Source organism: Saccostrea echinata, unplaced genomic scaffold, assembly GCF_033153115.1.
Source record: "Saccostrea echinata isolate AGI-Se365-2 ecotype Australia unplaced genomic scaffold, CSIRO_AGI_Sech_v1 ptg000004l, whole genome shotgun sequence".
NCBI lineage: Eukaryota > Metazoa > Mollusca > Bivalvia > Ostreida > Ostreidae > Saccostrea > Saccostrea echinata.
In genome coordinates this window covers 4,767,971-4,786,023 of record NW_026889753.1, presented here as the reverse complement: position 1 = coordinate 4,786,023, position 18,053 = coordinate 4,767,971, and the positions used below count along the sequence as shown (strand labels likewise).

Below are 18,053 nucleotides of genomic sequence, written 5' to 3'. Positions count from 1 at the left end.
CAATAGTCTCGTTTAAAGTAGTCATTTCGTACATGTAAGTTCTATGGTCGATACAATGACATTGTCAGCAAATACAATCTATCATTAAGTCATATGCTGACTGAAGTTTTTCATACTAATTGTTAGGCCACTATTTACACACTGAATTGTCGACGGATTTTTCCGTTAATTACCAATCATGACAAGGAGCACAAGGTGGGTGCGACCGGTCAGTAGGGGGATGTTCAATCCTCCATGGCACCTGATCCTACCTCTGATGTTTTTGGAGGTCCACAATTGCTCTGCTCCCGATTTGTGTTGTTTTAATGGACGTTGAGCTTGAATACCGTTCGTTATCTCCATATTTCATAGCAATCTATTCGGAACGCTTAATATACGACTGAAAATTTCATCTTGAAATTTGTAAATGAATGAAGCGACATTAAGATTTGCAGTGGAATACGTTTTTCAACATTATATTGTGTTCTTATCAAACTTTAAATGCATATTATATATGGGTAAATATTTACAAACCCATGTATGTACAGGTTTTGTAGAATGACTGTCTTAAACCTCAGTCACATTTCCGAAAACGACCAACGGCCAACGGTTTTTGAGGCAAAAATAGGATTTTCGGCTGTTCCTCGGCCGTTGTCTTGCCCGATTTCGTCGGCAGACCAATTTTGTGTCTGTCGGGTCGTGTTATAATTTTCTGCGTCGGTGGCCGATTCTTTCAATTGAAGCAGTTGTTGAATAGTCCGTCAACCAACCTGCGAAATCGTCCGACCATCGACAGACAGTTCTTTACGTCGGTCGTCGGTCAGACGACATTTAGGAATTGGGTTTTCGTAAATGTCGCCGACGGTGAAAAATCAAACTGCGGCTTAACGAACGATGATCGGGCGACTGTTGGCCGACTGAAATTATTTATTTTTTGAAAATTATCGGTGTTCTTAGGAATTAATGTGATTGCTCCGGGTCGTCCGATACCAGTGTCGGCCGATCATGTTTTTCATCCGACGATACGAGAAAAATTTGCATCGGTTTAAATGTGACCTAGGTATTAAAGACCCTCTATACACCAATGAAAAATGTTTTTTGGACTCTGAGGAAATAATATTATATAAAGATATAAATATGGAGTTAATCTACTTAATTTTCAACATAGAGTACCTGCCATTTGCCCCATGGAGAAATATTCAAAGAAATGAAGAGTTGTTGAACTGGAATCACTTTTACTTACTTAAATGAGAAAAGTAAATGCGAATAAAGTGTTCAATTAATTCATCTAGGCCAAATGAAATATTTAGAATGCGTGAATTGATAACAAATTGAGTAATAAACTTTAGATTTCAATTTAGGTCACTTCAGAACTGTAACCACATAAATTAGAATTCTTAAGTGTGCAGTGTATACAGTTTTTTTTTTTTAAAAAAAACTGTTTAGAATTACAAACAAAAGTTTGCCTTTAGCAGAACCTTAAATAAGGCGGGTTAAGCATCGCATGCCACAAAATAAGGTATCAAAAAAGAGACATTTTGATAACTCACACACACTCACACACCTGAAAGTGACTTCTGAAATTTAATCGCCAACTGGCTCCTTGAAAAAAAAAAAAAAACAGTACAAAAACACTTTGAACGCTAATGCTCGACTCCCGGCTTAATGCAAATCTACTCTTGTTTTTTTTTAAACACAAAGTAAATTTTATTATAGAAATTAAATAACTCTGATACCAGCGTCAATAAATTCAGTGCTCTTAAAAAATATCCTTTGAAATCAGATATTTGTGACAGCTGACAGGGAATACGAGTAATCTCATGGATATGGATAAAAAACCACATAATCTTTTAGTATTTTAAACTTAATTTAAATTATCTACATCTAATAAACATTTCCCATTTAATCTGGTCTAAACAACAAAAGCTTTGGAATGAAATTGATAAATAATAATTTACAGTACCTGTAAAAGGGCTTTTCCGTTTCACCCGGGGGTGGGGTGGGTGGAGGGTGGGGTCAAAATTACTTTCGTTTTCCATTGATTTCCGTGAAAAATCTGACAAAGTCGTGATTGTGAGTTTTTACCAAACATATAGAGTTATCGCTTTTTCATTTGATTTATGAAAACTCATGTAAATTTCTTCATGAATTAGAAAAAAATCTTTGCTAAAATGCTAAAAATGAACCTGGAGGCGGACGGCGAAACAATTATACCTGTCGTTCGCAGTCACAGCCCTTTTTTAGGAAGCAATTCAATTTAGGAGCCAATTATGTAGAGTGTTTTTAAATACTAGCATCTGTATTTTAGCTGATTCCATGTGCAGACCAATATACAAGTAACATATGTAAAAAGAAAATTGACCAAATGTAATATCACAATTTTTTTACTGGTGTTGACGGCACTGACGGAACATTATTTACGACACTGCTTAAATCCTATTTTCTCTTTATCAGTTTCATGAAATATTCGTATATAGAACAGTAATCAAGCTCAAAAGTCTATTGGAAAAAAAAAATCTGAAGCAAAGCAAGCACGGACCTCTAAAGATATCAGAGGTGGGATCAGGTGCTATGGAGGAGTAAGTATCATCAGTCCACCGGTCACACCCGGTAAACGGAAATTTTTTTTATAGACAATATACATGTATTCAGTGTGAAAATAATGGCCTAACAATTTGTATGAAAAACGTCAGTCAACATTCGACTTACAGATAGATTGTATTAGCTTGCAATGTCATTGTATCGACCATAGAATCTCCGAAATGTTGACTTAAATGGGACAGTTGCTATCCTCAATTACTTATCAATAGCTTTCCTCGTTTTAGAAATTGTACGTACTTAGAACATGCTCTTACGTATCCAAGAAACTGAGAGACATAAATTCCATATGCAAGTGATAAATGTATATTGCTACATGGATAAGGAATGTTGGCGATAGAAAATTTGAAGTCATCACGTTAATATTTAATGTGCCCTTAATGTCTTTCTCTATTAAAATATCCAGATATGAAGAGGAGTGTCAGACGCTTGGGTGTCTTCTATTTCGAGTTCAAAGGGATGATTATATCGAATCAGCATAGGAATAAAAATGCATATTATTAATTAAAAAAAAAACCGTCGTCGATATACATGTACATGTATCTAAATGTCAGTTTGAAGGACACAGCAAGAAACTGCTTATTTTCATGTAGAATTTGTTGAATAAATTCTGCTCAATATTAATAAAAATAAGTCTGCTAATAACGGGGCGCAATTAGGACCTATGGGAATACCAACGGATTGCTTCGAAGACTTAAGCTACATACTAGATATTGTCAATCAGAAACTCAAGCATCTTTTTAATTTCATCTTCGGAGTTCTTCTTGTGTATACAATCAGAATGTTTTAATGCAAAATAATCTTGCAGATGACCATTGACAAGGCATGTAAAGTACGAGTTCCATTTTTATTGGAAAAGCAGCTGTCTATCATTCGAAAAGCCTGGACTTTAATTAGTGAAACCGGAGGGGACTATAAGTTTCATCTGAGTCTGTCCGTCCGTCCGTCTGTCTGTCCGTCTAGCTGTCCTCTGTCTGTCTGTCAGTCTATCCCACTTGGTTTTCAGCACTTTTTTTTCTAAATGGTTGTAGATATTGAGCTGATTTTTGGTATGTGAGTTATCTTGATGAGTTACAGGTCAGCTTTGCATTCCGTTTCGCTTCAATGATTTTTGACGGAATTACGACCTTTTCAATTTTTCAGGGTTTTCCGCAATTTTTTTCTAAACGCTTGCAGATATTGAGCTGATTTTTGATATGTGACTTTACCTTGATGAGTTATAGATCGAGTTTGCATTTCGTTCCGCTTCATTGATTTTTGACGGAAATATGACATTTTTTTTATTTTAACGGGAACCAGATTACACTTGCAGGGGACTTGTATTGCTAATGCAATACTCTCAGAATGCTTGTTTATCATGGGGAATTGTTGTATAAAGGTTGAAAAGTCGTAGGTTTTTATGTTACTGATTTTAGTAAAATTTTGTGATTTCAAATTTTCTAATAGTCCCTTAGAGTTTTCAAGTATCCACACCTGATATTATTCTGTGAAACGCTCATAGTTCCTGACTCGTTTAAAAGCTACATGATTGTATGTAGATTGATTGTTTGTTGTTGTAACGGTTTTGTCATGTTATAAATTTTGAATTTACCGGGTGGAAATAAATACAAAATTTACAACATGACAGTTCCTTGCGAGAATTTTTCACATATATGAGACCTCACTACATGTATAAACTGGTGGAGGGCTTCAACTTTAGACCTTCACTCGGCACTCAGGGCCATTGAGCAGTGAGGGCTTTTTATCGTGCCAACGCCTACCGTGACATGGGACATCAGTTTTTAAGGTCTCATCCGAAGGACCCGTGACTTCTAAAGCCTGGCACTTGGCAAAGCTTTGTTACACACTGTACGTGTTAGGTTTGACGCGCCACCGGGAGAGAGAATTGAGCCTGGTAAAGGGCGTTGAGAAAGTATTAAATTCAACATTTTTCTGTCATTTTCGAGAAAAAAATACGAGAAGATATTAAAATTTGTGATATTTCATGTTCAGAGTCCTGTTTTGCTACTGATAAAGTTTTTACTTTTTTGTTGAAACGAAAGGAGGAGGGCAGGTATTGAACATATGATGTCTGTGCAGAAAAAAACAGGGATGCAGCATATTTGTGAAATATTCTAAGCACACGGGTTAATACACTGTACCTATGCAAAATTTAAAAAGTGTAGATACGAATTTAACTTTTGGACCGTGAGAGGGAATACAATGATATTTTGCACGGATTGATCTATCTTGATTTATTTTAAACAGATTATGAGCATCAGTAAAATTCACTATTATTTTTAAGCCATAGGGTGTGTGATAAAGAGTTAAGCCATCTTTTAAATAATGTTTGCTTGCCCTCTCCTGACTCAGGGTAAAAAGTTGGGTCAGTAGGTATATATGTAGGTGGGAAAATCTTTTTTTCTCAGAAAATTTCAACATATATGTTGAAGGAATGGTAAAATTGAGAAATGAAAAGAAAAAAGAATATCTTAATTCCTGGAGGTCATCTTTAGCCAGTCGTTGATTTGATTTGAACATATTTTATTGTTTAGATATTACAACAAAAGGATCGGACACAAGTTCTTAAAATTTAGAACGTCCTCTCCTTTATAACAATTAATTACACAAAATAATGTTAAAAAATTAAACTACACTGGAACCAAAGGTCAATATGATTATCTTACATAGGTTATGCATGTACAAAATTGATTTGATGTAGTATGTACAAATGAATCTAAATATATAAATTCCAGCCAGTCGTTCGGGAGAGGGCAAACAAACAATTATTTAAAGATGACCTTAGATATTTTTTTTTTCACAGTGAGTAACGAGAAATAGGAGAAGATCCTGTTTGTCACAAAGCTTTCTAAAGTCACAGAGGTACATTTGATTCTGTTTTTTAGACTTCGTGTTTCTCGTTCGTTAAGCTTGGTCGTAAAATTTTGAACATGTTCAGAAACTGCCCAATCAATTGTGACCATTGTTGGTAAGCATATTTGGTAGAAGGCGAAAAAATTGTAAAATCGTGGTAGCCATAATCAATTTCTACACTGAAATGTATAAAACATTTCTTCTTCTAAAAAATTGTCAAAATCACGTTAAGCAGTTTCAAGATGGTTCAGCCTTCGGCCCACGCCACAAGAGAGATTCAAATGTATGTATATATGAAAAATCTTTAAAATAATTTTTTCAGTACTGCAGGGTTACAAATTTTAAAATATTCATATGAAGTTATCATTTTTTATACACTTAAGCATCAAATTAAAGGGATTACTGTCTTAATACATTTTATGGAGATTGAAACAAGAGGTCAATGCTCCCATGATTCATCTTGGCCCCACTGTCCTTACGAAAACGATTTTGAAATGCTTTACCCTCTTATTGCCAGGAAAAATCTTGATTCCATATTCTTCAAGGGGTAATGATTTTACCGAACTTGAATCCACACTAGCATGGGATGCTTTAATATCAATATGACTAACACGAATCTGCTGTTCTGGAGAAGATATTCTAAAGATCTTTTTCCTTCACAAATTTATGATGTAATTTTGATCTCCGAGTTAGCCCAAGCCTAACCCCAAGTCCGTAATCTGAAAAAAAAAAAAAAGATTCCACACAACTTTAGAATGCATAATATGATTTAGGAGGACTCTGCTACTCTTGAAAAGATTTGTTCCTACTGTCTTCTCACAATTCTTTATCAAAATATAAAATTTGGTGATATGACTATTTTATTGCATATTAATATGACTAATAATGAACCGTCTTTTCTTCAACAGATTTCTAGCGATTTTCACTGTATATTTCCATGTAAAACATCTGGCCTCGCCCTACTCCCGGGGGCCGTTATTTCAACAAACTAAAATCTTCACAACCTAAGAATGCTTGCATATTAAAATGACTACAGTGAAATCATGACACTGCTATTATTCAAAAGAAGGTTTTAAAGATATTTCCTGAGTTTTCAGCTTAGTATAGTTTTTACTTATTTATTTTTTAAAGCAAATGAAGGGTCAAAATTGTTAAATTATTCTGAAAATATTGTCATATGGTGAAAAACGTTTGAAACTTTGGTCTTTAGGCCAAATGGCGATGCACAAGGCCTAAAGGATTTGAAATTTTATTACGACTGGGTAGAAAAGACATAAGGACACATATATGATCATGATAATGTGGTTTCACAACTAAAATTGCTTTATTATTAACAGTTACGGACCATGGACCTCCTGTTTTTACATACTAATGACTATACATTTTCATCCACTTATAAATAGGCCCTCATGTCATGACTTTGCGCTCGTGACAGTAAGTTACAGTTAAAATTCAGATTTATAAAAATTAATGCAAGTAGAAAAATGTCCTATCATCCTCTCACTCTGGCTTTATGGATAGATGGGAAATTATTGCAATTTTATCAAAGAAGGAAGTTTGAAAGTTTTGTGAGAGACATATTCAAAATAATCTTCAAAGGAAATACTCGTGAATTGAAGGACTCGTCATAACTCGTCTTGAACTTGTAGGCATCTGCATGTGTCAGATAAACATCAACTATAGCATTGAGATTCCCAAGAGTTTGGTAATTCTTGACACGTTTGGTCTCAGTTACAAGAGGGGTTATAACAGAAGTTGTTGGGTCAACTTAGACACAATTCAATTCACTCAGGAATGTAAAGAGGTTTACTCATATTTCCTGTTTTACTGAAAACAACTTTAACATTGCTTCATCACTGTGACTGAATTATAAACAGAATGCGATGTTTTGTAACGCCGGGTTGACGAATCCTGATTGTTTCAATAATATATGGTACGTATTAAAAATCATTATAGACTTGAATAACAAACTGCTTTTTATGTGCGGAACAGAATATCATTTTTTTTATGACAACATAATTTAAAAATTACTCGATTTATGTTGCGTTTAAAGATTGATTTTTATAAGCGATGCATTATAATAGCGCCAATAATGGTGATTGTGGCAGACATTTGAAGTGGATAAATTACCGTATTCCTAGGATATAATTAGGTTGATTGAATGTGTATAGTATAATTGTTAACTTAATTCATTGAATACTGGATAATGAACCTATTTAAATATTATGAGTGTGGTTCAATTGAATCTGTTAGAAATCTTCCATTTTATACAAAATGGGCCTTGAAAAAGTTATAATTTCAAAAAGTTCTTAATTATTTCAAAGAAAAGTTTTCATAAATATGTGTTATTGTTTTGATAGCTAGTTGTATCCAAGATTTTTAGGATATTATATGATCGAATTTTCCTCAAGTATAATGTGCAGTTGTTCCAAAAACAACATGAGATTCACCCCCATCTCTCTCTCTTTGAAGTTGTGAAGTGGCCGATTTAGAGTTTACATACATCTTTAAGCATTTCATTTACTTTGAAGTTTTGTATATAATCATCTTCTTTACTCCTCGATATTTAGCAAGCCAACTTGTTGCACGATTATGTGAGCAACCGGACCGTAACCAAAATTGTATGATTCATAACTCCTGACTTCAGCATTCAGACCTCAAATAGGGGCTAAGTTAATTCGTAATATGCTGAGAATTGAATACATTTGCCTTTCCTTCTGCATATACATTTAGCAGGAATACACGGTAACAATGAAAATATCAGTCCTCACAAAAAAACTGAAATTCTATGAACTCTTGGGTTAAGGGATCTTACTCAAAAGTTATTTGCGAATATATTTAAAAAATGAATTATTCTATTTTCGTAAGTCTTTTCATCTTGACATCTAGCAGGGAATCGATTTGCTTAGTAATCACCAATTCAGTATCCTCTGTGGGTTTGTTATTACATGCACACTGGATGAGGAAAACAAGTTACCCAGGTAGGACAGGTGCATGGAAAAATATGTTTAAAAAAGATTGGCAACACTTAGTGTGCAAAAGAAGCTGAAATAAAGGTTTAGGATTAAATTACAATTTAAATACATGTAATGTTTAAATAATTTCATTAATATGTTTGAATGTATCTTCCAAAGGTTCTACAGCCATGTTTAAAGGTCATTGCACAATACAGATTTCATTAAAATGGTAAATTAAAAAAATGTTTTTTGCTGTTTATAACTTTGTAGTAGAGAATACTATTTATATTATTTATGTTGTATTGTTTGATTTAGACGAAAACTCACTAAGACAGGGTCAAAATCAAAGTTATCAAAAATATATATACAACTCTCATTATTTACATATATGTATACAAATACATGTATTTGTTTTTAACTTTAATTTGCAATATTCACATGTTACACTTGTTATTAAGACTAATTAACAACAATATTGTAGTTTATGTCTTAGAGACTTAACACCTTACTCATAGTGCTCGGACAAAATTTGTCAAAGCTCATGGATTTCTTGTTGTATTTATCCTTGTCCAGTAAATTTAAAAACTACAAAACTAGAGATTCGTGTTACTGGAAGGATTGACAAAAGTTCAAAGGGTTACTCGTAAACATTGAAGTAGATATGTTCATCCAAACAGAGGAAGTCATTGAGTATGATTCTAGTTAAAGGCAAATTTTTATTGCCTGTTGTGGCATTCTGTGTCATGTGTATAACATGTTTTCCCAACATCAACATATTGTGGGATACAAAGATTTAAATTTTGCCACTTAAAAATAATGTGATTTAAGGCCCAATTTTAAAATGTCTTTAGATCGCTTCGTCTAGATGAGAATCATATGAATGTTTTGATGTACATGTACATGTATATACATGAATATACAATTACATGTAAACACTAAATAACAAGGTTATTTTTCAGATATCTGACAGTAAATTAAAACAAGCATGATTTTCTATACCATAAATTGTGTCCAATAACAATAGGATTGTTTTTAAAAGATCATCCAAGTTAATAAGACCGTCACGGTAGCCCAGTCGGTAGAGCGCTCGCTCCGTGATCGGAAGGTCGTATGTTCGAATCACGGTCGCGACTGATCTAGGTCGATAAAAATATAGGTAGCAACTGTTCCTTCGCTGGGCGCTCGGCACTTTGAAGTGAAAGTTGCGAGTCCTTCGGATGAGACCTTAAAAACCGAGGCCCCGTGTCACGGTACGTGGGCGTTGGCACGATAAAAAACCCTCACTGCTCAATGGCCCTGAGTGCCGAGTAAAGGTCTAAATTTGAAGACCTTTACCGGTATATGGTGACGTCTCTGTATGAGTGATAAATTCCCCAACGGGACGTAAAACAACATACAATCAATCAATCCAAGTCAATAAGGTGATATATAAATAATGTATTTCGTTCATATCACGCGTTGTGTGTCGTCCGTCATCAGCCGTCCTTTAACATTTAAATACTTTCGGCTTCTTCTCTTAGACCAATTTTTATATCATCTATGGTCAAAAGGGAACACAATTTGTGAAATTCATAGTCCCTGTCTCACTGAGGCATGAGGCGCATTGCCAAAGCCAATACAATTCTCAAAAATCTTCTTTATTCCTAAACGTCAAGCAATCACACTATTGACATGATTATATCAAGTAATGATCCCCTCAACGAAATTGTGAAATTCATACCCTCTCTTTTCAGGGTTCAGGGGGGACAAGTTTGTCATATCTTGATAATTACATTATATTTTTAATGATAATATCTTTGTTCAAAGAAATCTAGCAGGCAAACTGTTTACATGATTATAATGAGAACTCAACCTTTCACCACAAGTGGGCCCTGGATCCCTAGTTAAGGAACTAGGATGGTGTTTATTTGATCACATATATAAAATATTAATAATATTTTTTATCTTTAAAAATCTTCCTTTCATATCCTGGAACATTAAGCAAACTATGTTCGAAACTTACCCTTTATCAAAATTGTGAAATTCTCGGCCCCTGGATACATTGTTCAGACTACTGGACGGGACTAATTTGATCATAAATTGAAAATATATTAAAACTTTGACAGTCTTGTCCTTTATCCTTTACTCAAGGACATTTACCAGTCAAACTGTTCAAACGTTTACAACAAGTGTTTCCCCTTATACCAAAACTGTAAAATTCATGGTTCTTGGGTCCAATGTTCTAGCCCTTAGAAGGGATTAAGCAACTTAAAGTCGTTTACTTAAAAAAAAACAATTCATCTATAAGATATTCTTTTTTGCTTATGGACATTAAGCAGTCAACCTATTTCCATGATTATCATAAGCCCTACACCACCAAATAAAATTGCTAAATTCATGGATCCTCGGGTCCAGAGGTCAATCATGGCCCATGTCCATGCCCCAGGGTGGGGCTAAGTATGTCATATACAGTGATCTTTTCCAATACCTCCCCCCCCCTCCAAAATAAATAAATAAATAGAACAGTTACCCATAACTATCGTATGATTATAAAGTCTCTGTGGAAATCTTAACAATCTTAGTTCATTTGACTTTCACTCTGGCGACCTACTGCTTACTGTTTTCACACATAGTCGTCCGTCATGCGTTAAATTTCAACATTTGAAGCTTCGTCGATAGAACGCTTTAACCAATTTTCAACTAACTCCAGTATAAAGTTTTTATGGGTGTAGGGGAACAAAAATTGTGAATTTCATGGTTCTTGCCTCCTTTTGTTCTGATGGGCATGGCGAAAACAATCAAAATGAATCCAATCTTCAAATATCTTCTTTACTTTTGAACATCACGCAGACAAACTGTTGGCATATGGTTACAATAAGAAATAATACTTTCACCAAAATTGTGTAATTCATGCCCCTCGGGTTCAGAGTTCAACATCCAGGGTGGGACTAAGTTGGTCAAATATTGGAAAATGTTTTGTGTGCATCTTATGAAATCCTCTTTATTCTAGTAGAAAACCTGTTCGCCTAATTATTATTAGTACTCAACGCTTTACCAAAGTTGTAAACTTTAAATCCCATGGATCTCTGGTTAAGGCCCATGGTAGGGCTCATTTGGCCACTTGCATTAAATCTGATAAAATCTTCTTCTTTGTCGAGGACATCTGGCAGGAAAATTGTTTGCATGGTTTTAATGAGTACTCAGCCTTTTACAAAACTTGAAGATCATGACCCCTGTCCCATAGTTAAGGCCTTTTGAGGCGGTGCTTAGGTGGTCATAAACTTAAAAATACATTACATTTTTTTCTTGTCTACCCATTGGCAATATGCAGGCAAACTACTTCTTTGATATAATCACCACTTAACCTTTTATCAAAAATGTAAAAATCACAACCAGGTTCAAGAATGGAGCTAAGTTGGTCATATATTGTAAGTGTTAAAAATCTTCTCCTTTATTCATGGACTTCTATATGTAGCTGATAAACTGTTGTATGATTAAGTAAGTAGTAAACCTCAATAAATTTGTAAAAATCGAGTCTCCTGAGTATAATGTTTAAGCCCAAATATGGCGATAAGTTTGTCATACACTGAAATACATCGCCTCTTTTAAAATCTTCTTATGGATATCTAGCAGCCAAGTATTATGCATTATTTTAATGAGTTCTCAACATACCAAAATAATGAAATTTATGGCCCCTTTGTCCATGGTCTAGGATCTATCGTGGGGTTAAGTCGGTCATACTGTATATTGAACATACACTTCATCTTACTCATGGTCAGTTAGCAGGCAAACTATTTCCATAGTTATAATATTCACTCTGTCTTTTACAAATATATGTATTGTGAAAGTTTTGGCTGCCGAACCCGTTGTTCAGGCTCCAGGTTGTGACTATATTGGTAGTATTCTGGAAAACATTACACCTTTAAAAATCTTTCTTTACTCATGGACATCTAACCAAAATTTGCATTGATTATAATTAAGACTAAGCCATCTCTCTGTAATTTGATTGACCCCGGTCCACGGTTAATGTCTCAGGATAGGGCTAATTTGTAATGAAATTGCATATTTGTAGGCAGCTTTTTTGTATTATCAAAATCAGCAGTAACCCTCTTCAAAAAGTTCCCCAAAAAGAATTAAAAAAAGACCCCTGAGTCCAGGCTCCTGGGGCCATACAACTTTGCCAATCTTACTTTTGATCTTAGTCTCACTTTTACAAAAAGAATTTATAGTGGAAAAGTGAGACTGAGATCAAAAGTGAGCTCGTCTAAGTTTTATGGCCCCGGGGCCAGGAGTCAAGCTGGGCCAAGTCGCCATATCTTGAAAGACATTTCCTTAATTGTCCTGTCTTCTCTGACATTTAAGGAGCCAAGGTGTACGTATATGATAATGATTACAGAGTCCTCGCCAAATCGTATCATTTTTTTTTTCACGCAGGTCCATAATAACGATTAAGGACATACGCAACGTACCTTACCTACTGATAATTTTTCAAGATATTCTTAATTTAAGATTATAGTGCCATCAGATGTTCGTCGACAAAAAATCAGCATGCATTACCAGGGGTTTTGAAAAGATATCAATTCATGAAAATTCTTGTATAATGCAAAGAAAAATACACAAATATTACTAAACACATATTCTAGATGTTTTGTTTATCCAAACTTGTTTTAGAAGAAGTGTACAACAGCATATATACATGTAGACATACAAATGTATCACACAATTCCTTTAAGTATTGGAACTCTTCAACTCCAGGGAAAAAGACAATAAAGTTCAAACTACGTTGCGTATGTCCTTAAGGTCTAAACTGGATTAACTTGTGTTGTTTGATTAATATCCGCGAGGTTTTGGAGGCATCTGTAACTTTTGAAACATTTTCTCTCCAATAACTATGTAGCATGTGGTTACTCTAATAGATTGTTTATCGACATGACATTTGAATATTCATCCTAATCATCCAACTCGGAAATTTCGGTTAAGCCAGGATCATACTTATATAGTCATCGGAGACATGAGTAATGATAATGATGCCATCATGTCCTTTGTTTTAATTTGACAGGTATCGATTATTGTCCATTCTGTAATCAATTCCAGACACAATGATAATATTTGAAATTTCCTTCCTGTTATCAATTATGTTCAATATCATCTGATATTGGAATACAGGAGTGTATTTATTTTTGCTTTGTTGCATAATAAATGTTTACTCTTTATTTTTGCAGCTGATGGAACAACGTTATTTGGTAACCGAATACCATTTGGTGAGTAGTTTAAACTCAAATATTTACTGAATGTAGTTATTGAGTTCTCTCTAGTGAGTAATTTAACCAGAATGTTTAAAAAACTTGTTTGCTTTGAAATGGATTCCCTTTAGCTAAATTTGCTGAGAGAATTAATGGAAATAATTATAACTATGATGGATAGTTTAATGTGTTTGTGATTACCCTCGCGTGAACAAAAAACAAGAGACAAATACTTAATGCTTCGCTTTTTTATGATGATTGCAAGTATCTGTTCAAAAGTTAATTTCGGTGAAATATCAGAAATTGCATCGGCACAATGGCGTGAAAATCATGATTTATCATAATCTCTGGAGGTTTAATGAGGATAGATTTTTGAAGCAGACATTCAGCATTTTGAAAACCGCTGGACAATTTTTGTTGGATAGATTAAAAAATTACTTAATTTTTGTTCACATAAATACATTGAAAGTTAATCAAGGTTTGTACTCCAATGTTGTATTATACAGTTATGGAATGGGTATGAGGGAAATATCATGGTTCCCCAAGGGAGGAAACTATTTTCCGAGGCGGCGAAGCCGCCGAGGGAAATAGTTTCCCGCCGAGGAGAACCATAAATTTGATATTTCCCGAGTACCCATTCCATAACTGTTTTATTATACCGAAACAATCATGGGTAATTTATTAACTAGAGACTAACCATTTTTCAAAACAATATAGAGGCACTTAAATAATCACAAATGCATGTGATCAAAAATATTGTAAGATAACTATTGCATCAATACCGAGGAAAATAAAATTATTTAAAAATATAAAATAATTTCACTGACACTTCGAAGGATTATCGTTGTCTTCATTTTGCTAGATCTGATTACATATACAACACCTATATATGTTCAGCGGTCATAAAAATAAATAATAATTGTTAAAAACACTTTGTTCACCTTTGTAAAGGATGACTGCTCTTAACGCCTGTTTTGGGGTCTTTTTCGGTTGCTTCTGTTGCTTTTATATCTAAACCTTATTTCACTTTTGTATGTTTAGGAAAAAATCCTTTCAATTTGGAACCAATTTTAAATCTTAAAATCATTTTAGACTGTGATACAATAAAATGATTCAATGTTTTTTGTCCTTACTGCTTTCCAGATATAGTGAATTCACACTTACCTGCCCTTGATTGAACATTAGATATGCATAAGAGGTGAAGCTAACATTGTAAGAATGGGTCTAAAATTAGACTTGATAAATAACAATGACATGTTTGGTAAAAAGAACGTGATCACTCTTTCCAATCTCCCTCTCCATTCTGTATGGCATAAACACTTCTGACAAAGGTTTGAAAACGAAATTCACAATATGAGCATGTCAATGTAATGAAAGCAGATTTTATATCAATGCCAGATGACTTAACGTGTTCGAACACAATGCCCTAGTTAGTACAAAACATGCTACCTTAAAGTCACGTGACGGAATTTAGTATTCACAAAGTTACCTGAGTTAAGAAATCACGTGGTGAATTATAATATTCAACATGTCACAATCCTTGGTTACAACACAGAGAGCGAATGTAAGAAGCAGTTTTTTTTCTCTTTTTAGCCATGAGCGCATGTTTGTCTATCAATCTCCTTTTGACACATTATTATTTATGCAAATATACAACTACTGTTAAACGTAGAACAATAGACAAACATGCACTCACTATGTATACAGTCAGTAAAAAAGTGGGCGTCCTCATTATCGAACGGAGATTCAAGAAATTGTGAAGACCACTGCCTTTGAAAACAGATTCGAACTTCGTAAATACACACTTTTATTAAACGTAATTACATAAAGTTGTAGATTGGATGTTGATCATTGTTGCAATGAAAAGATAAAATAATGCTTGTTTTGAAAGTTTATTCTGTCGCAAATTTCGCATGTCCTTAAGTGCAGTCATCCTTTAAAGTTCTTCGCGAATAATATTGGCATTTTTTTTAAAAGAAGAAACCATGTGAAGTTCTTCTTCATTTTTGTGGAAAGAAATAATATATAATGACAATAGCAATTAAGTACCCCCCCCCCCTTGAGGTCACTTGAATATGCTAACAAATACAAAAATACAAAAACCCAATTTTGAAGACCCCCCTCCCCCCCTCCCCCCCCCCCCCCCACACACACACATTATGATACACCATCTTCATCAAACCATTTATATTTAAACAATTATTTAACATTTGAAAAACAGAAATCAGATACATTTATATTTCGATGGATTAGTACATGTAGCATTCAATAATATTTTTTAAAAATTATTTATTTATTTATCTAGAATGTAAATCTGGTTGTGTTATATTGAATATGTCATCATTAGTCTAAATAGAGTAGAATTACTTGAAATTTCTATAAATTCAAAGCCAAAGTTTGTAATTTATGCCCTTTATAGGGCCCTGATCTTATCGCTCCCATGTACTTCATTAGGTTAATTCTTATCCGTGGATACTGACTTTGTTGTATTAAGAGTTGGTACAGACTGTAACAATCGGCAAATTTTATAACTTGAAAGATTTTTATGCCATGTTTCGATTGTGCCATGCAAAATTGATGACTCGCGTTTCCATTGGCGCTGGTAATAGTGACTGCCCGTGAGATTCGATGAACTTATTACGATTCCGGTTAAAAGCATGCTGAAGGTGACTCTCAGACTTTAGGCCTTTTAGCCTGTGAAATGTTACGCTTTTGTGATACTTTGTGAGAATTGATCGATAGTTGTTTCCTCTGTTTAGGACTCAAAGAACTTTGGTAGTAAGTATGTGTTCTCTTGATAACATGAGGATAACCAAGTTTCTTATATTCATTTCATTTTGAAATATATTTTTCTGATATTATAAAAGTGAAGAGTCTTTCGGATATACGAGAGTGTGTATGCGATTTTGTTAATCGTTGACTATAAGTTTGTTTTGGTAGTAAGTATATGTTTTCTAGATAACATGAGAATAAAAAAGATTCTTATCACCATCCATTTTATTTTGAAATATAATATTTTCTGTGATATTATAAAAGTTAAAAGTCCTTGGATTATGAAAGTGTGTATGCGATTTTATTAATCTTTGACTACGTATAAATATTTTTTCATAGTCAAGTTGGAAGGAGAAATACTTTCAAAATATATACGATATTTTTGTAAAAGAACAACGACGTCTCAGAACATAACATTGTCATGTCATCTGACTGAAGATGACTATCATGCAATTATATTTTTGAAAGAAAAAGCTACATTCAAATATTTTTTAAAAATAAATTTGCAAGGAAAAAGCTCATTTGCTTACAACTCAAGCATGAGAATGACAAGTATGAAAATAACCGTGGCATTATGAGGTTGAAAAGAGTATACAGTTCAACGACATCTGACATTTTGAATTGAATTAACTCAGCGTATCCATCGTATTATTGGCCATTAACTGACAAAAGGTGAAATTGTGAACTAGAGTGTATATTCCTCTGTTCGTAGGAGGAAACTTTGGTCAAATTTCAGTTGATCTCACTGAAATTAATATTTACAATAGCAACGCTGGTACGTGTCTGTAACTGAATATTCACAATAGAAACGCTGATACGTGTATATACAGTACATGTAACATAATATTCAAAATAGTAACGCTGGTACGTGTATGTAACTTACTATTCACAATATTAACGCTGGTACGTGTATATACATGTGACATAATATTCAAAATAGTAACGCTGGTACGTGTATGTAACTTAATATTCACAATAGTAACGCTGATATGTGTATATACATGTAATATAATATTCAAAATACTAACGCTGGTACGTGTATGTAACTGTATTTGGTTTCCTATCATTTGTTTACTTTTTTAAATAATCAACATGCTTTCAACAGATTCATTTATATTTTCATACATTGTTGATTTCATATATTAGCATTTTTTTCCTGCTATACATGTAGATTGACACCCCCCCCCCTTTTTTTTTAAACGTTGAATACATGTATTGTATATTAGGAGATTTACATAACAATTGAAATTTTTTACCGACCCATGCGTATTTCGGCTTTCATATATTAATATGACTAAAAAGTGGAGGACAATCACAGAAGTCGACTGGAATCTATGTACGATTAAAGCATTCAATTCCATTAAAAAATTCCACACACAAAATGGGTAGAAATTGCAATAAAAGTACTTTTTCCATAGATTTAATGAGATAATTGTATTTTCTGTTCTTTTGCTAAGTAAAGAAAAGAAAACCAAAGCCAGAAAAAAGCCATGTACTTGTATTATTCAATAATTTCCAAATTCTTTCCTCTATTAAAATATTCTTCTCCTCACACTATCCCTGGCGTGAAGTATCTGTCTATCACCATCATGTCTTCCTGACTATCAGTTCTTCGATTTTTTTTCTTTTGAGATTGACTTGTCGAGTATTCATGTCTCTTTTTAATAGACCT

General features: G+C 33.8%; 1 protein-coding gene across 2 annotated transcripts in view; it reads left to right on the top strand.

Moving 5' to 3' along the window:
- Window positions 1-7,243: 7,243 nt before the first annotated feature.
- Window positions 7,244-18,053, top strand: part of LOC133179052 (octopamine receptor beta-2R-like) — a 149,430-nt gene continuing 138,620 nt past the window's right edge. For both annotated transcript variants that reach the window (XM_061313749.1, XM_061313748.1), the window contains exons 1-2: window positions 7,244-7,363; window positions 13,589-13,627. The gene's annotated coding sequence lies outside the window, so the exon portion shown is untranslated. The remainder of the gene's footprint in view (window positions 7,364-13,588; window positions 13,628-18,053) is intronic.